General features: G+C 39.8%; 1 pseudogene; it reads left to right on the top strand.

Annotated features, from left to right (window-relative positions):
• Positions 1–16,375: 16,375 nt before the first annotated feature.
• On the top strand, positions 16,376–21,528 carry LOC143573855 (uncharacterized; annotated as a pseudogene).
• Positions 21,529–27,151: the final 5,623 nt, after the last annotated feature.

The following is a 27,151-nucleotide window of genomic DNA, read 5'->3' as shown; positions in this document are numbered from 1 at the left end:
TTTATGTTATCTTATTTTTGCTTTGCGCGTGCGCGAATGAATGTATTTATTAAATATTGACACCCAATAGTGTCACGAGTAATGAAACAATATGTGGCGCCCCGATGTATAATCCGCCTTTGGTCGGGGTGTTACAGATTGGTATCAGAGCTCGTTGACTTTAGGATAGGTGGTTAGACGTAACGGCCTAGAATACCTAAGAGTCCCTTCTCGCGCATGAGAGAAATCTCATGTTTGCGCGCTTATTGTTAATTACTCGTTATTTATGAATATGCTCGCGCTTGCGCAGTATATGATTTTATGTTTTATTCCGCGATATTTCGATTTTTGCTGAATTTCGATTTTTATTGATTTTTCTTACATATTCGTTTGTTGGATTTAAAAATCCGAAAAGTCATGGTGATACATGAATAGTTGATTTTCAATTTCCATTTACGATTATGTTCTGAGGTTGGAGACTTGAAAAGTCATGGTGATACATGAATTGTCAACCTCCAATACTCATTTTCTTGTATGTTTTATATTGAAGATTGAAAAGTCATGGTGATACATGAATCGTCAATCTCCAATACTCGTTTACTAGTCATTTTAAATTGGGAATTCGGAAAGTCATGGTGATACATGAATTGCCGATTCTTGATTCGAATTTGTTACCTTTATTAAGTCTGCATTTAGGGTCATTTATTTTACTCTAACTTTTGACTGTAACTGACTCCGTGAAACCAAGCTTTATAAGATTAAAACTTTGCGCTAAAACCAAGATATTAACTAAAATTAAAATTTTTATAGAATGCCTCCGCTATCTCGCCGATTTCAGAGAAGAGAAGCCTCGCGCATGCGTAGACAGCAACGTTCCCAGGAAATGGCCGCCGTGATAGCCCAAGCCTTGAGCCAAAACAATACCTCCAGTTACAACATTAAGTCCTTTAACGCGGGTAACCCTCCAAAGTTCACAGGTCTTGAAGGAGCCACCGTGATGCTCCAGTGGCTTGAGAAAATAGAAAACACTTTCCTCCACACCCAATGCCCCTCAGACAGACGAACCCTATATGCTTCCAGTGTCCTGGAATCCAGAGCGCTTACATGGTGGAATGGAGTAGCTCATGCGCGTGGCGCAGAGGCTGCTTCTAGCATGACATGGGAGGAATTCAAGGAAATTCTTATGCGAGAATTCTGCCCTCCCAACGAAGTTAAGCGCCTGGAGGAAGAATTCTGGAACTTGAAGCAATACAGCGGAGAAGCGCGCGAGTACGCGACGCGCTTCCACGAGCTAAGCTTACTGGTCCCTCACCTTGTTACCCCTTCCCGCCGAGCCATAGAGAAATTCCTTGGGGGTCTCCCCATGGAAATTCAAGATTCTGTATGGGCCAGAAACCCAGTAACCCTCTCTGACGCCATCGAGTTGGCCGCTGTGCTCAGCGACAACCATGTCAGAGCAGGAACCCTGTTCCTGCGGGGAACAGAAAAGACCAAACTCACCAAGACTGTCACTGAACCAACAGAAACCAAACCTGAACCCTCAAACCGTAACAACCTCAAGCGCAGGCGCAAGGCCTATGCGCTTACCCACCCGCCCATTGTCCAGCAACCCATTTATCAACCCCCAGTTTACGCGCCTAACCCTCTGTCAGCCTACCCAACTCCTCCTGTAGTTCACAACTATGCCCTAACCAATCCAGCACTCCCTGCCCCACCAACTAAGAAACCTTACACAGGAAACCATCCCTTCTGCCCAACCTGTAGATTTCACCACCCAACCCAAACCCCGTGTCGACTTTGTAACCGATGTGGCCGTACTGGTCACACTACTGAGAACTGTAGAGTCCTTCCCGCCAATCCAATTGCGCCAACACCACCAGTCTACCCGCAGAACCCACAACCAACCTACCAAAACCCACGACCCAGATCGTGCTTTAACTGCGGTGACCCCAGTCATTTCCGGAACGCGTGCCCGAGACTACAAGTGCAAATCACACAAGCGAATCCGGTGAACCAGATTTCAAACCAAGTGACGCGTGGACGAGCTTTTAACATAACCGCGCACCAAGCGCAAGCGAATAATGACGTAGTTAATGGTACATTTTTGCTTAACGGATTTTATGCTTCTGTACTTTTTGATACTGGCGCCGATCGAAGTTTTATCTCTCGCGCCTTCGAGCAGAAGCTTGCGCGACCGCGCAACGATTTAAAAGAAGATTTTTCAGTTGAATTGGCTAACGGTGAAACTGTTTTAATAAACTCGGTGATTAAAGATTGTACGCTTAACCTTAACGAAAACGATTTTCTGATTGACCTCATCCCTATGCCTCTTGGAAGCTTTGATGTTATTATTGGTATGGACTGGCTCTCAAAGAATCGCGCCGAAGTTATTTGCGCCAAGAAGTTGATTCGCATTCCTCGAGAAAATGGTGATCTTCATATTTACGGCGAAAAACCCTCCCGCGGTCTTAAACTTATGTCTTGCGCCGAAGCCCAAAGACTCATGCGGAAGAAGTGTGTTGCCTTCTTAGCCCATGTGGTTAAACCTGCTGAAGAGAAGAAGCTTCGCGATATCCCTGTTGTGCGTGATTTCCCTGAAGTTTTTCCTGATGATCTTCCTGGTATCCCTCCCGCTCGTGAAGTCGAGTTCCGTATTGATCTTGTCCCTGGTGCTTCCCCCGTAGCTAAATCTCCTTACCGTCTTGCGCCCGCTGAGATGCAAGAATTGGCAAGCCAACTTCAAGAGTTGACTGCTAAAGGATTCATCCGCCCTAGCTCTTCGCCCTGGGGTGCTCCGGTGTTGTTCGTTAAAAAGAAAGATGGATCGTTTCGCATGTGTATTGATTACCGCGAGTTGAACAAACTCACCGTTAAAACCGGTATCCCTTACCGCGTATTGACGACCTCTTTGATCAACTCCAAGGTGCCTCTTGTTTCTCGAAGATTGATCTCCGCTCTGGTTATCACCAGTTGCGCATCCGCGATGAAGATGTTCCGAAGACTGCTTTTCGAACTCGTTATGGCCATTTTGAATTCTTGGTCATGTCCTTCGGTTTAACCAACGCACCCGCCGTTTTCATGGATCTAATGAATCGGGTGTGTAGGCCCTTCCTGGATAAATTCGTGATTGTGTTTATCGATGATGTTCTGGTGTATTCTAAGACCAAGGCCGAGCACGAGCAACATCTTCGGTTGGTGTTGCAAAAGCTTAGAGCTGAACAACTCTATGCTAAGCTTTCCAAGTGTGAATTCTGGTCTGACGAAGTACAGTTTCTTGGTCATGTTGTAAACAAGATGGGTATTCATGTCGACCCATCCAAGATTGAAGCAATCAAGAACTGGATTACGCCATCCTCTCCTTCTGAGATCCGTTCCTTTCTGGGCTTAGCTGGTTATTACCGGCGCTTCATTTCGAACTTCTCGAAGATCGCTTTGCCTTTAACAGCTCTAACGCACAAAGGTAAACCGTATATTTGGGGCTCGAAGCAAGAAGAAGCCTTTCTAACGCTCAAGCGTTTGTTGTGTGAAGCTCCTGTTCTTGCGCTACCTGAGGGTAATGATGATTTTGTCGTGTATTGCGATGCATCCAACCAAGGTCTCGGTTGTGTTCTTATGCAACGAGGCAAGGTTATCGCTTACGCATCAAGGCAACTCAAGGTTCATGAAAAGAATTATACAACTCACGACCTCGAACTAGGTGCAGTTGTTTTTGCCTTGAAGATCTGGAGACACTACCTTTATGGTACTAAGTGTATCCTCTACACTGACCATAAAAGCCTTCAGCATATCTTCGATCAGAAGGAACTTAACATGAGACAACGCCGATGGAACGAACTCATCAGCGATTACGATTGTGAGATCCGGTATCATCCTGGTAAGGCTAATGTGGTAGCCGACGCGCTCAGCCGAAAACCCTGCCAGCTTAACTGTATTTTGCCGCGCACGCATCTTCACTTTGCGCCGATTCAAAGCAACCTTGAATCGCGTATTCGTGACGCGCAGCGCGCATCCATCAGTAATGGTAACCTTCGCGCCGAGTTAGCGTGTGGCGCGGAAGCGCATTTTGTGCCCAATCTGAGTGGAATTCTCTGCTATCTCAATCGCATCTGGATTCCCTTTGATGAGAATCTTCGCGCTGATATCCTGAGTGAAGCGCACAAATCTCGGTATTCTATTCATCCTGGCGCTGATAAGATGTACAAGGATTTGCGCATAACTTATTGGTGGCCCGGTATGAAAAAGGATATTGCTGTGTTCGTAGCTAAATGCCTGACTTGTTCTAAAGTGAAAGCTGAACACCAACGCCCATCTGGTTTGCTCGAACAACCAGAAATTCCTACGTGGAAATGGGAATGTGTAGCGATGGACTTTATTACCAAGTTACCTTTGACAGCAAGCAAACATGATAGCATTTGGGTAATAGTGGATCGTTTGACTAAGTCTGCTCACTTTCTGCCCATTCGTGAAAACTACCGTGTTGAGCATCTCGCGCAGCTTTATGTCAAGGAAATTGTCTGCCGCCATGGTACTCCTTTGAGCATCATATCCGATCGCGATGGCCGTTTTATATCTCGCTTTTGGAAATCTCTCCAATCTGCGCTAGGAACTCGCTTGGACATGAGTACGGCATATCATCCTCAGACTGACGGTCAGTCTGAGCGAACTATTCAAACTCTTGAGGATATGCTCCGATCTTGTGTTCTTGATTTTGGAGGTAATTGGGATTCGCACCTGCCTTTGATCGAGTTCTCTTATAATAACAGCTATCATTCCAGTATTGGTATGGCCCCATTTGAAGCACTTTGCGGTCGTAAGTGCCGCTCCCCGATTTGTTGGAGCGAAGTGGGTGAAACTCAGATCACAGGACCCGAACTTGTTCAAGAGACAACCGATAAAATCGCCAAGATCCGTGATCATCTGCTGACTGCCAGAAGCCGACAGAAGAGTTACGCAGATCGTAGGCGAAAGCCTCTCGAATTTCAAGTTGGTGATCTTGTTCTCCTCAAAGTGTCGCCTTGGAAAGGTGTTGTCCGCTTTGGGAAGAAAGGTAAGCTTGCTCCTCGTTATGTTGGTCCATTCAAGATTCTCGCGCGTGTGGGAAAAGTTGCCTACAGACTTGACCTGCCGCCCGCGCTCAGTAATGTGCATCCAACGTTCCATGTATCCAATCTCAAGAAGTGTTTAGCTGACGAGAACCTTCACATTCCACTTGATGAAGTTCAAATTGATGAATCTATGCATTTCGTTGAGAAGCCTGTTGAGATTATGGATCGCGAGGTTAAGCAAACCAAGCGCAGTCGTATCCCTATCGTGAAAGTTCGCTGGGAGTCCAAGCGCGGAGCCGAGTTTACATGGGAAAGGGAAAATCAAATGAAGATCAAGTACCCGCACCTGTTCTCTGCGCAACCTACTTCGAGATAAATTTCGGGACGAAATTTCTTAAAGTAGGGGAGACTGTGACATCTGACCCGATCCGACCCGACCCAGGTACCCGTTTCTCTTATCCGATCTCTTTCTTTTGTGATTTAGTATTTATTTATACTTATATTTTACTTATTTATAATAATAATATATTTTCCTTCCCGCCTCTATCTCTCTCTTTCTTTCCGCCGTCCCGTCCCTCTCCTCTCTTTCCGCCTTGTTTCCCTCTTTTTCTTCTAACTCTTTGCTTGTCCTTTGGTTCTTCCCGCCTAAGGATGTCTGCAGCTCCACGCGCCAGACTCCTTACATGGAAGCCTGCGTGAAGACATCTTGTTCCTGCGATGCGTGAAGAGAACTCTTCTCGCAGCGCGCTAAGAATGCATGTTCTTCCCGCAATGCGCTAAGAATGTATGTTCTTCCCGCGATGCGCTTAGAATTCTAGTTCTTCACGCAGCACGCTAAGGATTTGTGATTCTTCCCGCAGTGCGCTAAGGATTGTTGTGCCAGCCTTCGCGCTCGCGCACTCAGCCTTCCCGCGCTTAACCCTTTGAGTTTTCTTCTGTTGAATCTAGCCGTTGCTTTTGAGTTGTCTTATCTTTTGATATCTTTACTTTTCAGAACTTTTTACTGTTGATATCTTTCTTTTACTTTTGGAGATCTTTTCTAGGGATTATGTCTCCTAGGGTTTTCTCTATAAATAATAGTATTATTTTCCTAACACTACACACACAAAACACTTAATCTCTCCTGACCTCCTCCTTGCTCTCTATGCCGCCTCCCTCTCTGCCTCCGTCTTCCTCCCTGTTCTGCCCTGCTTTTCCGGTAATATATATATATAATAATTTACTTATTAATTATGCTAACTTGTAATCAAGACTTAAAACAAATCATTAAAACAATAATCTTATTTATAGGTTAACTTGTGCTTGTTTAAAGTTGGTTCTTGCTTTATCTTACACCGCATCGTTTATCAAGTGAGTAATCTCGTACCTAATCCCTTTTTGCTTTTAATGTTTTGGGATGTTCATGTGTTCATACAAACTTGGAGTCTTAAACTTGTTTATGAACTTTAGTCGCGCAGTATCCCATGTGTTGAGGACGTAGACTTGGCTGTTATTTGTATGTGTGGATCATTAACCGTCTTGTCGGTCTATTCCGCAGTTTTCATGGTACCATTAGATGAACACGGGAGAACTATCGTTTATGATTTTCTCTTTTGTTACACTTGCACAGTTAGTCTTGTTTGTGAGCTCAATTGTGAGCACTGGCAGTCTTGTCTCTTAGAGTTGGTCCCGATCAGATTACACCCTTGTTGAAAACCAGACATACACATGTTGCGCGCAGATTTATTGTTATCTATTACTATCTATTAAACTTGATTTCTCACCAACACGCAAGTGTTTGACGTTTATTTTAACACATGTTCAGGTTTGCAGTAGCTGTTTTGGAGCTTGTGGACACATAGGAAGTTTTCTTTATTTTGGACCTAGATTAAAATGTATCAAGACAAGTTATTGTTGTTCGAATATTATGATTTATAATATATTGATTTATGACGATTTATGTTATCTTATTTTTGCTTTGCGCGTGCGCGAATGAATGTATTTATTAAATATTGACACCCAATAGTGTCACGAGTAATGAAACAATATGTGGCGCCCCGATGTATAATCCGCCTTTGGTCGGGGTGTTACAATGAAGCCCTAGTCTGTTGTGTTGAGAACACAGTTGAGTCTTGGATCATGGACTCTGGTGCGTCTTTCCATGCCACGTTTAGCACAAAGAGCCTAATGAATGTTAGAACATGAAACTTTGGTAAAGTCCGTTTGGCGAATAATGAGGCTCTAGATATTACCGGGATGGGGGATATCGACTTGAAGACTTCTTTAGGAACTACATGGACTCTGAAAGATGTCAGAATAATTCTTGGGTTAAGGAAGATGCTGATTTCTATTGGGCAGCTTGATGTTGAAGGTTATAGTGTTACTTTCGGAGGAGGGCAATGGAAGGTCATAAAAGGTAACTTGGTAATTGCTCGTGGGAAGAAAAAGGGTACGTTGCACATGGCAAAAATCTCAGCAGGAGAGGTGAATTCAGTGGCTAGTGGACCGAGTCCATCATATTTGTGGCATCAACGACTCGGCCACATGAGTGAGAAAGGTTTGAAGATACTGGCAGAGAAAGGAAAATTCCCTGATTTGAAAAAGGTGGAACTTGATACAGGGTTCTGTGAACCTTGTGTGCTTGGCAAGAAGAAACGGGCCACCTTCATAAAATCAGGAAAAACACTTAAAGCAAAGAAACTTGAGCTCGTTCATACTGATGTGTATGGACCAACACCAGTATCATCATTAGGAGGCTCAAACTACTACGTTACTTTCATTGATGACGCTACACGGAAGCTATGGGTCTATTTTCTCAAAAACAAGTTCGAGGTATTTGAGATTTTTAAGAAATGGAGGGCAGCCGTGGAGATGGAAACGAATCTGAAAGTGAAGTGTTTAAAGTCTGACAATGGTGGGGAGTACATCAGCAAGGAATTCATTAATTACTGTGCTGAGAGGGGTATAAAGATAATTAATACCGTTCCCGGTACGCCACAGCAGAATGGAGTAGCCGAAAGAATTAATAGGACACTAAATGAAAGAGCTAGGGCAATGAGGTTAAATGCAGGGCTTCCAAAGACCTTCTGGGCAGATGCAGTCAACACTGCTGCATATCTTATAAATAGAGGACCGTCAGTTCCTCTTGGATTCAGACTTCCAGAGGAAGTATGGAGTGGAAAAGAGGTTAAATTCAAACATCTTAAAGTGTTCGGTTGTGATGCTTACATTGGGATAAAAGATACTGAGAGGGACAAGCTTGACCCTAAGACGAAGAAGTGTACTTATATAGGCTATGGAGACGCAAAGATGGGCTATAGGCTTTGGGATCCAGAGGCCAGAAAGGTATGTCGGGCTCGTGATCCGGTTTTTAATGAAGCAAGACTTTACAAAGATAGAAAGTCATTCACACAAGAAGTTGATAAAGAACATGTAGAGTTTGAAGATTCAAGTGAGAAGGTTGATAGTCAGAGCTCAGAAACATCAGAAGAGGTTTTGGAAGAAAATGCAGATGAATTTGAGGATTTCTCTGACAGTGGGAGTTCAGAGCCTAATACTGAACAGTCTCCACTAGAACAAGAAATGATTACACCTCAGCTAGAGGTTAGGAGGTCTTCCAGAACCATTAGACCTCCTAAGAGATATTCTCCTTCTGTTAATTACCTTCTACTGACAGAGAATGGTGAACCACAGTGTTACTCTGAAGTAATGAGCTTGAAAGACTCGTCTCAGTGGGAGAAAGCGATGAGAGAAGAGATGGATTCACTTAACAAGAACGAGACTTGGGTTCTTACAAAGCTTCCGGCCGGGAAGAAAGCTCTTCAGAACCGATGGGTATTCAGGATCAAGGATGAAAGTGATGATACAAAGAGATACAAAGCACGATTGGTAGTGAAAGGGTTCCAACAAAAGCATGGGGTTGATTATAATGAGATATTTTCCCCTGTGGTAAAAATGACTACAATCAGACTGGTGCTTAGTATTGTGGCTGCAGAAAACTTACATCTGGAGCAGTTGGATGTGAAGACAGCTTTTCTGCATGGTGACCTTGAGGAGGATATCTACATGGCACAGCCAGAGGGGTTTCAAACAGTTGGTAAAGAAAGCATGGTGTGCAAGTTAAAGAAGAGTCTTTATGGGTTGAAGCAGGCGCCCAGGCAGTGGTATATCAAGTTTGATGATTTTATGGGCAGGAATGGATACAAAAGATGTGAGATGGACCACTGTTGTTATCTCAAGAAATTCGCCAGTTCTTATATCATTCTACTGTTGTATGTAGATGATATGTTGATTGCCGGTTCATACATGTCAGAGATTAATAAGTTGGAGCGACAGATGTCTGAAGAATTTGATATGAAAGATTTAGGTCCAGCCAAGCAAATTCTTGGCATGAGCATCACCAGAAACAAGAAGGACAGTTCTCTAACTTTATCTCAGGAGAAATACATATGGAAGATTTTAGAGAAGTTTAACATGAGCGATGAGAAAACCGCTACTCGAAGTACACCTATGGGTAGTCATATTAAACTTTCTAAGGATCAGTCTCCTAGTACTGATGGAGAAAAGGCAGAGATGGCAAAGATTCCTTATGCATCTGCAGTGGGTAGTCTTATGTATGCAATGGTATGCACGAGACCTGATATCGCTCACGCAGTGGGAGTTATTAGCAGGTTCATGTCAAATCCAGGGAAAGCACATTGGGAAGCAGTGAAGTGGCTGCTTAGGTACCTAAAGGGAACTTCAAAGATGGTGTAACATCCCGAAATTTCCAAAATAATATTAATTGTATTACTTAATAATAGAGGGAAAGTTTACTCAGGTTATCGGGAAATAAATAAATAGAGTAGGAGTTGGTATGGGTCGGGCTAGTGTTGGGTAATGGATATGGGTTATGGACTTGGGTTATGAAAGAAGGAAGGAGAGTCCATGGGCTTAAGCCCATGATCCCTAAATATAAATACCATTAATCACCATTTAATCCTCATTCTCACATATTCCATACACCACCAAAACACACACAACACCATCTTATAACCCGAACCAAGATCCGAAGGCGAAAACCCGAGCTTGGTAGTGCTGGAACGTCGTGACGGACCAAAACAACATCAAGGCTTAACCGGGTTCGTAGTTCGACTCGTTCAAGGTACGTTTATAGTTAGAAATCGTTCGTATAGGTTCGGTTTGATTTGGGAAATCATAGATCTGTGTTAGTTTGTTATAAACGAACCTAAAACAACAAATATTACTGAAAATGGTTACGATTTGATGGGTTAATCGATTGATAAAGGAACCTGTAACCTATATGCCTAAATCGCACCTCTTAAACATCGATGTTAGGCCGATTTGATGGTTGGGGTTTGTAGGCGCTGGTCAGACGATTCCGTGGATACCTAAATCGAGTTGTTTGGTTAAGAAACGAAGATGATTAAGGACGAACAGTAGCTGCAGCCGACAACTTCGCCTACAAGCTAAGTTCGACTGATGAACTTCGCCTGCAAGCTAAGTTCGCCTAATGACAACTTCGCCTAAAAGCTAAGTTCGCCTGATGACAACTTCGCCTAAAAGCTAAGTTCGCCTGATGACAACTTCGCCTAAAAGCTAAGTTCGCCTAAGGGTTAACTTCGCCTAAAGCTAAGTTCGCCTAAGGGTTAACTTCGCCTAAAGCTAAATTCGCCTAAGGTTTAACTTCGCCTAAAGCTAAGTTCGCCTAAGGTTTAACTTCGCCTAAAGCTAAGTTCGCCTAAGGTTTAACTTCGCCTAAAGTCGAGTTCGATTAGAAAATAAATTATAAGCGATAAGTAAAAGTAAGCTAATACTAGGCCGCCAGATTAGATCAGACGAGTATTGATACGTGTAACTTATACTGTCAGCCGAGCTCAGTTAAAGAAGGGATTTACAACTATCGGAGGAAGAGGCAGAGTTCAGGTGAGTTTCTAGCCTCATTTCCTTGTTATGTTTTCGGGGCTGTGTGCATACTCGATGTGAAGTGTGAATACACTTACCTTAAGTGGTAAGTGTATGTTATAGGTGTTATACGAGGTAGCTATTATATAATACTTGTTGGTGCGTGAACGATCTTCGGATATTGCACGCATCGCCAAGGACAGTGATTGCCAAGTGGTTATTAGTGTGTATGTATGCTATGATGTGACTTGCTTATTATGTAAATGATATGAAGCATATTGTAGATAAGTAGAGGTAGAGCGTGTTAGAAGTGGCAAGGGTGTAGTAAGAGTGATAGTGGCATGACGATAGTACGCGGTAGGGTAAGCCTATACGTGACTACGTCATTAAAGTGACAAAGTGGCAAAGTGGCATAACGTTAAACGTTATTAAAGTGGCAAAGTGGCAAAGTGGCATAACGTTATACGTTATTAAAGTGGCAAAGTGGTAAGGTGGTAGGTGTAAATAAGAGGCTAAGTGGTAAGGTAAGCAGGTTAGATAGTGGACTACGTGTCTTCGGATACGTATATGATGCATGTAGTGGTTGTATGATAAGTTGCTTGATTAACTAGAACTCACTCAGCGTAGCTGACTTTTAGTATGCACGTAGGTGATCAGACCAAAGAACTAGCATGGGGATGGCACATGGCATGGATTGAACGGCTGCCATCTTAAGATGGAAGAAAAGATGTTTTAAATTTAATGATTTGTTTTATAGTATCAGAGAAGAGATTGAATGTTTTGTAACGAATGCTTCAAGTAAACGTTTCCGCGAAAGTTTTAATTAACTCTGATTGCAAGAACTGTGTTTATGAGTAAATCCGACGCTAAAGTAGGGCTACCGGTTTGGGGCCTTACAAATGGCGTTATGCTTTAAAGGCAAGAATGCAATTCTTAAAGGGTTTTCAGATGCTGACTTGGGCGGATGTAAGGAGACTTATAAGAGTACTACGGGATATGTGTTCACTATGGGGGATACTGCAATCTGTTAGAAGTCTAGACTGCAAAAGAGTGTGGCACTCTCAACCACAGAAGCTGAGTATATGGCAGCTGCTGAAGCGAGTAAAGAGCTTGTTTGGTTGAGGACTTTCTTAGAGGAGTTAGGCAGGGAACAAACAGATTATCCATTGTGCTGCGATAATGAAAGTGCTGTGAAATTAGCCAAGAATCCTGTGTATCATGGTAAAACAAAGCACATTCATATGCGTTATCATTACATTTGGGGTTTAGTCAGTGATGGGACTATTAGGTTGAACAACATTAGGGGAGACAAGAATCCGGCGGATATGTTTACCAAGGTTGTGACCTTGGACAAACTGAAGCTATGTGTAGCTTCAGTTGGTCTCCAGGAATAGTGTTGAGGATGTGGCGACGAACAGGTAGAAGACATGGTTTATATTGAAGACAAAAGATTACAGGTACGGGTGTGTTTACAGGTGGAGCAAGTGAAGACGTTCCGAGGCTCCAAGTGGGAGATTGTTGGGTTTAATACGGGTGTAGCCCCGGCCTGTCTTGGGTTGGGCAGTTGAAGACTAGAAGGGTTGAATGGGTTGGCCACCCACTCAACTTTAGTGGCCCGTTTTATATTATTTCTTGTAACTTATGGAGAAAGAAATAAACCCTAGTTAGCCTCCCTATATAAACAATGTTGTATCTTGTAATTTCTTGAGCACCTCAATAAAAGAAGAGACCCTGTTCGTTGCCCGTGGACGTAGGTTACACATCGTGACCGAACCACGTAAATCTCGTGTCATATTTATTGCTTTATTATATTATTGTTTGTGATAACCTACTGTCGCCGTTAACATTATTATATTGCATTTGTGATTGGTTTTTTATTTTGTACGTGAGATTGAGAGCATGCACCATCATCATTAATAATTGATATTATAAATCAATTGTCTTTGTTGAATTAAAAGTAAAAGCCAACAATCAATTTGAGAACATCGATCAGAAGGAAGCCGCTGTGTTCAGTTCGGATCAAGGGCAATTTACTTATCCAGGTTCTGATTTATATTCTGTTTTAGTTTGGTTGTTTGGGTTAATTAATTCGAGTTCAGTATACTTCTCGTTTGTTTCCGCTGCACGTTTTTATTTCGTTTTAGAAATCAATTAGAAATACCGTTAAGTTCTTAAGGCCCGAGCCGTTGTATTGTATTGATTTCTATTACCCTATCCGATCCTTTCGGGTCAGCCGCGTACACGTAATACCTAACAGGATTTTAGAAAAGGAACTTGTGAGTACCTTCCATTTGATTGTAAACGACACGGTGTAACTCTAAGATCTAACATGAGCTATTTAGATATGATGAAATATATTAAACTTCGGTTTAATTTTACCTATATTTCCAGATTATCTTATATGCTCTCACCAGACCTGTACCCTATTGATATAGAAGACGACTATGACATGTCGGTTTTTTTTAAACATGTAGAAAAATCAAAGAATTCAGTAGCTTATGTGTATGTTGTTCAAGATGATAAAGGTAAGTTGAAATTAGATCCTATTTCTTCCAACGATCTTTTTCCGGTTGAAAAGGAGTCTTTATTAATTCCGGATCTGAACATACCTTTTGATTCACCCTATGAATCATGTCATGTTGGTGGATTTTTAGGCCATGAAGAAAAAAAAGATTGTAATCTTGAACCTTCTTTCGTTGCTGGATTTTCAGAAGATCGTTTTGTTCATCAACATCACCAAGCATTACTTTTTGAAGGTTCTTCAAAATCAAAAGAGCCTGAAGCATGCTTGTCTGCCAATCCAATTTTAAACAAAGTATTTATGAGCAAAGAAGCATTACAGTTGGAACTTGGAATGATGGCACTAACAGATGGCTTTGAGTTTAAAACTAGTAGATCTTCTAAACAACGATTTGATGTTTGTTGTAATTCGGAAGGTTGTGCGTGGCTTTTGCGGTCACGTAACGTCAAGGACACCGAAGCTTTTTATGTGTCATTTTTTAATGACACTCACACTTGGTTTAAAATGCAAACATTCCCTCATAATCGCAACACAAATAAAAAAGTTGTCGGTAATTGCATTGAGTATCTGATTAACGACAACTCACGTAGCATTAAAGGAAAGGACATTATGAAAATTGTTGGTCAAAGATTTATGGTCGATTTATCCTACAAACAAGCTTGGAGAGGGAAAGTTCATGTCGAAAGTATTCTTGTTGTCGACATTTGTTGGTTAATCTTCGATTGAAGGGGAAGCTTGAGCAACGTCTGTACTGGGCAACGTGTAAAGCTTATACTACCAGCGATTTTAATCGACATTTCAAGTTACTTTGTGCAAAACGTCCGTCTGTTAGGCCTGCCTTAACAAATCTCGGTTTTGGGAAATGGGCCAGGGCACATTGTCCTATTAGGCGTTATAATTTAATGACATCAAATAGTGCAGAGTCTATAAACGCCTTGTCAGTAGATGAAAGAAAATATCCGATCACCAAACTAACGGATTACTTCATCGACCTACAAAGAAGATGGTATTATGAAAGGAGACAAGATGCAGGTATGCATAATTGAATTTCATATAAAAAACAAGCATTGTAAATTAAATTAATTAACCTTTGGAATATTTTTATACAGCAAAAAGTAATCATTTACTTTCCGCATAAGCAGAACATCCCGGAAAAGACATAAATGTAGAACGTGGAGGGTTACGGGCATAGACCAGTACCGTTATAATGTCCATGATGGTGGTGCACGCTGTATAGTTGATTTGTTGAACCGAACATGTCGTTGTCGCAAATGGCAGGCGTCGGGTTTACCATGTGGTCATGTTATTGCTGTTTGCAAGCATTTGAGACAAAGTGATTGTAGTCACTGGGCAATGGACTATTATAAAAAAGATATCCTCGTTGCCTCTTATTCAGAGCCGATAAATCCTGTATCAAATGAATCCGAATGGGTTGTGCCGGATGATTTTACTCCTTTACTCCCTCCTCATGTGGATAGAAGACAAGTGGGTCGGCCCCGACAAAACAAACGTATTCCGTCTCGTGGGGAGGAAACAGCCCCTCCAACCTGTACTCGATGTCATGCAACAGGTCATAAACGGAATAAATGTACCGCGCTGCTTCCATCTCAGGTATCACGTCCTTCGAAAATCTAATCCACAGCGTAACACAGACAATCTTCTTGATCACCCCTCATGCTCCACCATTCAAGCATTGAACAATGTTCTTACTTTCGATTTAAACGAGTTTTAGATTGAATGTAACTTTATCTTTTGATTAACAGTCTTATTGTAGTTTATTAATTTAAAAGCATGTTTCATGTTTTATTGTTTTTTCATTTTTTTTTTGTTGGTTTTCAACATCTAATAAATGTTTCAGACAATTATATTCATTAGCCATTTTAGAAGTGAAATGTGTTACAAGGGTGTGTGTTTAAAAATGAGGAAGCTGCATATTTATAGATAAACTTTCAAAGCATGATAACTTTCAATAAACAATAAATTCTATTATAAAAAACTTTCAAAGCATAATAAATGTTCAGCTAAGTTTTAAAAAGCATATTAAATGCTCAGCTTCCTAACCAAAAAAAGGAGTCAACAATAAGACATTAAACACAACAGTCCAACTTGAAATAATAAAAATTAAACATCCAACTTCGGCTTTTTAGGTCGGTCCATTTCCCAAACTTTGTTTGCATACAAAATCGCAGCAAACTTCCAACGAAACGCCATAGCAACAACGACCGTATCTTCTTCCTCTACAAATAGGGGTTGTTTTTTTGTCAAACGCTCTAAGAACAAGCACAACCAGACGCCATAATCGCCTAAAGGTGGGGATTGATGAGGAACTTTTTCTGGATATATTCGTTCAAATGGGGGCTCCCTGTATGTTTTTCCCATATCATACCCTTGACACGCCACCCATATTGGAAAGTTTGCATCTAGATAGTCACACAATAAATCCCTCTCTTTTGCCACGAATGTTGGGTAACTGTTTTAAAAAGAGAGACCAAATTAAATTGCACTGTTTTTAAAAAATAATACACAATGTTCAAAATAGAGTTAAAACGATTTATACCTATCATAGACGGTCATCGTCCAATTACGCATATCAATACAGGCCAGTAGCCAATGGAGATCACTAACATTGATGGGTATATAAAACTACAATTACAAAAGTAAACAGTTTATTAACAGTTATCCAAAGCTAACCCCGAGTCAATGGATGTGTAAATATAAAAATTCTTTTTCTTGCCTAGATCTTTTATAAGCTCTTCAGAAAACTCCCTTTCACCATTTTTCACCTTTTCTTTTTTCTTGAAACCACTTCTAATGGCTTCGTAAGGGGTTATTAACGCCCAAGATGGTTTTCGGTTTCTTTTTGGACGTTGATTTTCAGGTGGAAGCTATTAATATTTAAGGACGTTATAATTACAAAAAAATTGACTAACAAAGTTGTGTATTCAAAATGAGTTGCTTACTACTGGCGATACTGGCACACGGTCGTTACTACATGGCAGCCAGAGCATGCACTACTGCTACCAATGTCACTTTCGATAACACCACCACCACCGCAATAATCTAATACAATGGTGACGAGTATATCTCAACCACCTCTCCTATCCTCCCATCGTTACCTTATTACAACGACACCACTACGGCTTTCGAGTTTATTGATAGTCTTAGAACTTTAGACCCCCTTTTATTCCCATTAGATACATATGACACACAAATTTATTCCACCATTTCAATAAACACATTCCCATGTCGAAACAATACATGTGACGGTCCAAATGGCACGCGACTTGCGGCTAGTATGAATAATATTAGCTTTGTATCTCCATCCATTAACATACTTAAAGCTTACTATAACCACATTACTGGTGTCTTTGGCACTAACTTTCCTAGCAACCCGCCTTTGTTTTACAACTTTACGGGTAGTAATCTACCGTTTTTTCTACAAACGCCCGAGCGAGCCACAGAAGTCAGGGTGATAGAGTATAACTCGATCGTTGAAGTGGTTTTTCAAGGTACCACATTGGTTGTGGGACTTGATCATCCAACGCATTTACATGGATTTAATTTTTATATCCTCGGGTGGGGATTTGGTAACTTCGACCCGTGTAAGGACCCGCTGAGCTATAACCGGGTAGACCCGCCATTTCGGAACACTGTTCTTGTTCCGATAAATGGTTGGGCTACAATTAGATTCAAGGCTATTAACCCGGGTAAGATACTAATGCTTGCTTTTCTATTATACGATATTGGGCCTGGCCCATGGGCTTCTATCGGGCCAGTCAGGCCCAATGGGCCTGACCCATTACCTCTTGCAAAAAGGGAGCTAGCTCTTTAATTATTTTCATCACAATGATAATGCTTGATTTTTTTTTATTTTGGTTACTAATATGATATAGGAGTGTGGTTTATGCATTGTCATCTCGAACGACATCTTACATGGGGAATGAATACGGTGTTCATCGTTAAAGATGGAAACGGGACAGAAGAACGCATGCTACCACCGCCCCGTAAGATGCCTATGTGCTGATCATGAGTATGTATATGTTATAGAGTATTGTGAAATGTGTTTTACTAGTTATAAATGTCTTAAATTGTTTCAATTATAAATATAATGCATTGTTGAACTGAAATAACATAATATTTGTGTTTTATCTATATTCCTCAAATAGAAAACTAACTTTGCTATAGAACAAAGTTATAATGAGAATATTTAGTTGTAGATATACACATATAAATATACAAAGTGATGTAAAATAGTTAAAATAACACCGAGTATGGTGGCTTTGAAGTTCATGGAAGACAATTGTGTTTGAACTTCAAATTAACAGTTTATCTTGTTTAAGTTGGTTTAAGTATTTTGAATTTAACAAAACAAGCTTTTTCGAGAGCAAGACTAAGTATAAATCAATCTTTATTGTTTGAAAATAGAAAGAGTCGCGGCACGTGTTGTGCATGATTATTTATTCGGTACATAGGAGGTTTCTGGTGTTGCATCAAGCGAAGTAAATTTAACCACGAAACCAAAAGTAGACCCTCTCTTGTCTTGTTGGTCAGTGATCATTCAAATAAAAACATGTAACTAAGAGCCCAAACATTACACACGCAACCAAATACCCGATCCAGTTGAACAGGGGAAGAACTAGTACCATCAAAAGCGAGTAAGGAGCAAGAAATGCCGAGAAGCTACCAATAAATTTCAAAATGGTGTAAAAGACATCCCTCATTACTTGATACGAGCAAAATTCCGTAAACAACGTACACCTACGCCTACAATGGCAGAAAATGCTACAATGCCAATGATCTTAAACACTATGTTATTTTCGAAATTAGCATGTATAGTTTCATACTTTATTGTCTTGGCTGGTAAAAAATAAAAAGTTCGTACTTTTAGTTGTAAAAATGTAAATATAGAGAAATAACATGTGAAAATGATAAAAAAAATAAAATAAAATAACAACTTTCTGGTCAACGGATCGCGTTTTTGTTCACGTTTCTGACACGATTTTTGGGTTTACATCCAATGGAGATGCTGTTGTACCCTCGCGGTTAAACCCATCTTCGTCGATGATTCTAATGCAAATACTTCCGAAAACATTGTTTACATCGATTAGCTCAACATTCATAGATAATATATATGGTTGAAGTAAATTTGTATTAATTAATACAGTTTGAACCCACAAGATATGAAAACTATGATATGTTTTAATTAGTTAGTCGAAAGAAGTTTATTTGTAACGCGTAAGTTCTTACAATAAGTGGTTTTGGACAAAAAAATGCAGCAAATATCCCTGCAGCAGTTGCGGAAGAAGGCGCAAGAGCGGTTTTTGTGGCTACAACAGTGGCAGGAGGAGGCGCAGCAACAACATGTTGATCTGCAGCAGTTGCAGGAGGAGGCGCAAGAGGAGTTCTTGGATCAGCAGCAGTTGCAGGAAAAGGCGCAAAGACAGTTCCTGCAACTGCAGCAGTTGCAGGAGGTGGTGCAGCAACAGCAACAGCTGTACCCGCTGCGAGAGGAGGTGCAACAAAAGAAGCATTATGTACAACAGGTCATGCAGGAACTGCCAGAGGCAATGCAGAAGCAGTCCCTGCTTTTGCAGGAGGTGCAGGAGGCAGCGCGTCAGCAGTTCCTGTATCTGCTGGAGGTACAAGAGAAGGTGCAGCAGCAACAACTGTACCTGCAGCAGACACGGGAGGCGGAACGACGGGTAAAACAAATTGTACAACAAAACATGCAGCAGCGGTATTACATTGAGGAAAGGTAAAATCAATGTTTTATAAACCGGTACTTACCAGCCAGTTGAACCAGCTATACTATACTGGATTTTGGTAAGGCAACCGGTATTTAAAGCCCGGAACATCGAAGCGCCGTTTTTTTTAATTACTGGTTTAAACTGGCAACCCGGTTTTAAAACCAAGAGATTTTTAATATTTTGTTGCGACCCATATTTTTTGAAAATGACTTTTAATTTAACGAACAAAATTGAAATGAGTAAACACGGTAAAAGATGATTTGCTAATTAACCAATTTTATATCCTGCAAATCAAAGGTTTGTTTCTTTACATATTTTGTAATTGATTAAGTTCGTAAAAAAGTACAAACTTTCTATTTAACTCGATAATTGTTCATTTGTAATGTTTGATTCATGTGTGATGTTTATTATCGTATTTATATAATGAATTACATGTTAAACTATTCAACCTGATTGAGCCACCGGGTACATCCTGGTTCAACAGGTTATACGTACCATTTTTGAACCAAACCTATTATGAGTGAAATACCGGTTTTTAAAACTGGGTAAAATGGAAAATATTACCATAACCATTTTGACCGTTGACTTTTACAAAATGACCTTACTCAAATATCATTAACTTTTTTTTTAATAAAAATGGCGCCAAAGAGAAAATTTTGTCATGACAAAGGATATAATATGTTGTGTCAAACGACACATGTTATTCTTTGCTAGTCCGCTTGATCGTAATTTTATAAAGTTAAAGCTATTTTGTTCAGTATCCCTGTCAAAACGACGATTTTGATGATTTTCCATGTAAAACTACAGTTTATTTTGTTTGTGTTTACGAAAGTAAAGTAAATGTTGTTGGGTTAATATTTTTGTTTATGCTTATGCAGGCTTGGTGTGCACGTATATCTGATGTTCGTCACGACGCTCTTCTTCTATTTTGCCTTCATTGTAAATTTGGTAGAGAATTCCGCTACTTATGAGGAAAAGGAACTTCTTATATCTCTTACGTTGCTAATCGTGTACTATTATGGTGTAGATCTTAAGATCTACAAGCCCATCATTTCTTTGTTTTTGTCGTTTTCTCGTATGTTGAACAGTTTTTGTTTCTAAGGATGTTCATAGTTTTCGATTGTGTCGTCTCTTTGAAAATTTTGTGGTTTTAGGGGATGTGGATGTTGTTTCAAAATCTAATTATAACAGAGAGTCAGGTATGCTGACAACAAGCTACGCCGTCACCCCCTTTTAAATAACAAAATCAATCCTACTAAAAACAACATTATAATTTAACATTAAAAGAGAGATATTTAGTCTCACCAAACAAACATAATACATGGCAGCCAGAGCATACACTGCTGCTACCAATGTCACTTTCGATAACACCACCACCACCGCAATAATCTAATACAATGGTGACGAGTATATCTCCACCACCTCTCCTATCCTCCCATCGTTACCTTATTACAACGACACCACTACGGCTTTCGAGTTTATTGATAGTCTTAGAACTTTAGACCCCCTTTTATTCCCATTAGATACATATGACACACAAATTTATTCCACCATTTCAATAAACACATTCCCATGTCGAAACAATACATGTGACGGTCCAAATGGCACGCGACTTGCGGCTAGTATGAATAATATTAGCTTTGTATCTCCATCCATTAACATACTTAAAGCTTACTATAACCACATTACTGGTGTCTTTGGCACTAACTTTCCTAGCAACCCGCCTTTGTTTTACAACTTTACGGGTAGTAATCTACCGTTTTTTCTACAAACGCCCGAGCGAGCCACAGAAGTCAGGGTGATAGAGTATAACTCGATCGTTGAAGTGGTTTTTCAAGGTACCACATTGGTTGTGGGACTTGATCATCCAACGCATTTACATGGATTTAATTTTTATATCCTCGGGTGGGGATTTGGTAACTTCGACCCGTGTAAGGACCCGCTGAGCTATAACCGGGTAGACCCGCCATTTCGGAACACTGTTCTTGTTCCGATAAATGGTTGGGCTACAATTAGATTCAAGGCTATTAACCCGGGTAAGATACTAATGCTTGCTTTTCTATTATACGATATTGGGCCTGGCCCATGGGCTTCTATCGGGCCAGTCAGGCCCAATGGGCCTGACCCATTACCTCTTGCAAAAAGGGAGCTAGCTCTTTAATTATTTTCATCACAATGATAATGCTTGATTTTTTTTTATTTTGGTTACTAATATGATATAGGAGTGTGGTTTATGCATTGTCATCTCGAACGACATCTTACATGGGGAATGAATACGGTGTTCATCGTTAAAGATGGAAACGGGACAGAAGAACGCATGCTACCACCGCCCCGTAAGATGCCTATGTGCTGATCATGAGTATGTATATGTTATAGAGTATTGTGAAATGTGTTTTACTAGTTATAAATGTCTTAAATTGTTTCAATTATAAATATAATGCATTGTTGAACTGAAATAACATAATATTTGTGTTTTATCTATATTCCTCAAATAGAAAACTAACTTTGCTATAGAACAAAGTTATAATGAGAATATTTAGTTGTAGATATACACATATAAATATACAAAGTGATGTAAAATAGTTAAAATAACACCGAGTATGGTGGCTTTGAAGTTCATGGAAGACAATTGTGTTTGAACTTCAAATTAACAGTTTATCTTGTTTAAGTTGGTTTAAGTATTTTGAATTTAACAAAACAAGCTTTTTCGAGAACAAGACTAAGTATAAATCAATCTTTATTGTTTGAAAATAGAAAGAGTCGCGGCACGTGTTGTGCATGATTATTTATTCGGTACATAGGAGGTTTCTGGTGTTGCATCAAGCGAAGTAAATTTAACCACGAAACCAAAAGTAGACCCTCTCTTGTCTTGTTGGTCAGTGATCATTCAAATAAAAACATGTAACTAAGAGCCCAAACATTACACACGCAACCAAATACCCGATCCAGTTGAACAGGGGAAGAACTAGTACCATCAAAAGCGAGTAAGGAGCAAGAAATGCCGAGAAGCTACCAATAAATTTCAAAATGGTGTAAAAGACATCCCTCATTACTTGATACGAGCAAAATTCCGTAAACAACGTACACCTACGCCTACAATGGCAGAAAATGCTACAATGCCAATGATCTTAAACACTATGTTATTTTCGAAATTAGCATGTATAGTTTCATACTTTATTGTCTTGGCTGGTAAAAAATAAAAAGTTCGTACTTTTAGTTGTAAAAATGTAAATATAGAGAAATAACATGTGAAAATGATAAAAAAAATAAAATAAAATAACAACTTTCTGGTCAACGGATCGCGTTTTTGTTCACGTTTCTGACACGATTTTTGGGTTTACATCCAATGGAGATGCTGTTGTACCCTCGCGGTTAAACCCATCTTCGTCGATGATTCTAATGCAAATACTTCCGAAAACATTGTTTACATCGATTAGCTCAACATTCATAGATAATATATATGGTTGAAGTAAATTTGTATTAATTAATACAGTTTGAACCCACAAGATATGAAAACTATGATATGTTTTAATTAGTTAGTCGAAAGAAGTTTATTTGTAACGCGTAAGTTCTTACAATAAGTGGTTTTGGACAAAAAAATGCAGCAAATATCCCTGCAGCAGTTGCGGAAGAAGGCGCAAGAGCGGTTTTTGTGGCTACAACAGTGGCAGGAGGAGGCGCAGCAACAACATGTTGATCTGCAGCAGTTGCAGGAGGAGGCGCAAGAGGAGTTCTTGGATCAGCAGCAGTTGCAGGAAAAGGCGCAAAGACAGTTCCTGCAACTGCAGCAGTTGCAGGAGGTGGTGCAGCAACAGCAACAGCTGTACCCGCTGCGAGAGGAGGTGCAACAAAAGAAGCATTATGTACAACAGGTCATGCAGGAACTGCCAGAGGCAATGCAGAAGCAGTCCCTGCTTTTGCAGGAGGTGCAGGAGGCAGCGCGTCAGCAGTTCCTGTATCTGCTGGAGGTACAAGAGAAGGTGCAGCAGCAACAACTGTACCTGCAGCAGACACGGGAGGCGGAACGACGGGTAAAACAAATTGTACAACAAAACATGCAGCAGCGGTATTACATTGAGGAAAGGTAAAATCAATGTTTTATAAACCGGTACTTACCAGCCAGTTGAACCAGCTATACTATACTGGATTTTGGTAAGGCAACCGGTATTTAAAGCCCGGAACATCGAAGCGCCGTTTTTTTTAATTACTGGTTTAAACTGGCAACCCGGTTTTAAAACCAAGAGATTTTTAATATTTTGTTGCGACCCATATTTTTTGAAAATGACTTTTAATTTAACGAACAAAATTGAAATGAGTAAACACGGTAAAAGATGATTTGCTAATTAACCAATTTTATATCCTGCAAATCAAAGGTTTGTTTCTTTACATATTTTGTAATTGATTAAGTTCGTAAAAAAGTACAAACTTTCTATTTAACTCGATAATTGTTCATTTGTAATGTTTGATTCATGTGTGATGTTTATTATCGTATTTATATAATGAATTACATGTTAAACTATTCAACCTGATTGAGCCACCGGGTACATCCTGGTTCAACAGGTTATACGTACCATTTTTGAACCAAACCTATTATGAGTGAAATACCGGTTTTTAAAACTGGGTAAAATGGAAAATATTACCATAACCATTTTGACTGTTGACTTTTACAAAATGACCTTACTCAAATATCATTAACTTTTTTTTTTTTTAATAAAAATGGCGCCAAAGAGAAATTTTTGTCATGACAAAGGATATAATATGTTGTGTCAAACGACACATGTTATTCTTTGCTAGTCCGCTTGATCGTAATTTTATAAAGTTAAAGCTATTTTGTTCAGTATCCCTGTCAAAACGACGATTTTGATGATTTTCCATGTAAAACTACAGTTTATTTTGTTTGTGTTTACGAAAGTAAAGTAAATGCTGTTGGGTTAATATTTTTGTTTATGCTTATGCAGGCTTGGTGTGCACGTATATCTGATGTTCGTCACGACGCTCTTCTTCTATTTTGCCTTCATTGTAAATTTGGTAGAGAATTCCGCTATTTATGAGGAAAAGGAACTTCTTATATCTCTTACGTTGCTAATCGTGTACTATTATGGTGTAGATCTTAAGATCTACAAGCCCATCATTTCTTTGTTTTTGTCGTTTTCTCGTATGTTGAACAGTTTTTGTTTCTAAGGATGTTCATAGTTTTCGATTGTGTCGTCTCTTTGAAAATTTTGTGGTTTTAGGGGATGTGGATGTTGTTTCAAAATCTAATTATAACAGAGAGTCAGGTATGCTGACAACAAGCTACGCCGTCACCCCCTTTTAAATAACAAAATCAATCCTACTAAAAACAACATTATAATTTAACATTAAAAGAGAGATATTTAGTCTCACCAAACAAACATAATACATGGCAGCCAGAGCATACACTACTGCTACCAATGTCACTTTCGATAACACCACCACCACCGCAATAATCTAATACAATGGTGACGAGTATATCTCCACCACCTCTCCTATCCTCCCATCGTTACCTTATTACAACGACACCACTACGGCTTTCGAGTTTATTGATAGTCTTAGAACTTTAGACCCCCTTTTATTCCCATTAGATACATATGACACACAAATTTATTCCACCATTTCAATAAACACATTCCCATGTCGAAACAATACATGTGACGGTCCAAATGGCACGCGACTTGCGGCTAGTATGAATAATATTAGCTTTGTATCTCCATCCATTAACATACTTAAAGCTTACTATAACCACATTACTGGTGTCTTTGGCACTAACTTTCCTAGCAACCCGCCTTTGTTTTACAACTTTACGGGTAGTAATCTACCGTTTTTTCTACAAACGCCCGAGCGAGCCACAGAAGTCAGGGTGATAGAGTATAACTCGATCGTTGAAGTGGTTTTTCAAGGTACCACATTGGTTGTGGGACTTGATCATCCAACGCATTTACATGGATTTAATTTTTATATCCTCGGGTGGGGATTTGGTAACTTCGACCCGTGTAAGGACCCGCTGAGCTATAACCGGGTAGACCCGCCATTTCGGAACACTGTTCTTGTTCCGATAAATGGTTGGGCTACAATTAGATTCAAGGCTATTAACCCGGGTAAGATACTAATGCTTGCTTTTCTATTATACGATATTGGGCCTGGCCCATGGGCTTCTATCGGGCCAGTCAGGCCCAATGGGCTTGACCCATTACCTCTTGCAAAAAGGGAGCTAGCTCTTTAATTATTTTCATCACAATGATAATGCTTGATTTTTTTTTATTTTGGTTACTAATATGATATAGGAGTGTGGTTTATGCATTGTCATCTCGAACGACATCTTACATGGGGAATGAATACGGTGTTCATCGTTAAAGATGGAAACGGGACAGAAGAACGCATGCTACCACCGCCCCGTAAGATGCCTATGTGCTGATCATGAGTATGTATAAAGTATTGTGAAATGTGTTTTACTAGTTATAAATGTCTTAAATTGTTTCAATTATAAATATAATGCATTGTTGAACTGAAATAACATAATATTTGTGTTTTGTCTATATTCCTCAAATAGAAAACTAACTTTGCTATAGAACAAAGTTATAATGAGAATATTTAGTTGTAGATATACACATATAAATATACAAAGTGATGTAAAATAGTTAAAATAACACCGAGTATGGTGGCTTTGAAGTTCATGGAAGACAATTGTGTTTGAACTTCAAATTAACAGTTTATCTTGTTTAAGTTGGTTTAAGTATTTTGAATTTAACAAAACAAGCTTTTTCGAGAACAAGACTAAGTATAAATCAATCTTTATTGTTTGAAAATAGAAAGAGTCGCGGCACGTGTTGTGCATGATTATTTATTCGGTACATAGGAGGTTTCTGGTGTTGCATCAAGCGAAGTAAATTTAACCACGAAACCAAAAGTAGACCCTCTCTTGTCTTGTTGGTCAGTGATCATTCAAATAAAAACATGTAACTAAGAGCCCAAACATTACACACGCAACCAAATACCCGATCCAGTTGAACAGGGGAAGAACTAGTACCATCAAAAGCGAGTAAGGAGCAAGAAATGCCGAGAAGCTACCAATAAATTTCAAAATGGTGTAAAAGACATCCCTCATTACTTGATACGAGCAAAATTCCGTAAACAACGTACACCTACGCCTACAATGGCAGAAAATGCTACAATGCCAATGATCTTAAACACTATGTTATTTTCGAAATTAGCATGTATAGTTTCATACTTTATTGTCTTGGCTGGTAAAAAATAAAAAGTTCGTACTTTTAGTTGTAAAAATGTAAATATAGAGAAATAACATGTGAAAATGATAAAAAAAATAAAATAAAATAACAACTTTCTGGTCAACGGATCGCGTTTTTGTTCACGTTTCTGACACGATTTTTGGGTTTACATCCAATGGAGATGCTGTTGTACCCTCGCGGTTAAACCCATCTTCGTCGATGATTCTAATGCAAATACTTCCGAAAACATTGTTTACATCGATTAGCTCAACATTCATAGATAATATATATGGTTGAAGTAAATTTGTATTAATTAATACAGTTTGAACCCACAAGATATGAAAACTATGATATGTTTTAATTAGTTAGTCGAAAGAAGTTTATTTGTAACGCGTAAGTTCTTACAATAAGTGGTTTTGGACAAAAAAATGCAGCAAATATCCCTGCAGCAGTTGCGGAAGAAGGCGCAAGAGCGGTTTTTGTGGCTACAACAGTGGCAGGAGGAGGCGCAGCAACAACATGTTGATCTGCAGCAGTTGCAGGAGGAGGCGCAAGAGGAGTTCTTGGATCAGCAGCAGTTGCAGGAAAAGGCGCAAAGACAGTTCCTGCAACTGCAGCAGTTGCAGGAGGTGGTGCAGCAACAGCAACAGCTGTACCCGCTGCGAGAGGAGGTGCAACAAAAGAAGCATTATGTACAACAGGTCATGCAGGAACTGCCAGAGGCAATGCAGA

This window comes from Bidens hawaiensis, unplaced genomic scaffold, assembly GCF_021521415.1.
Source record: "Bidens hawaiensis isolate Kalapana, Puna unplaced genomic scaffold, B.hawaiensis_p1.1 tig00026657_1, whole genome shotgun sequence".
NCBI classification, from domain to species: Eukaryota; Viridiplantae; Streptophyta; class Magnoliopsida; order Asterales; family Asteraceae; genus Bidens; species Bidens hawaiensis.
Note: the sequence above shows the minus strand (reverse complement) of the source record. Positions and strands in the feature narration are given on the sequence as shown.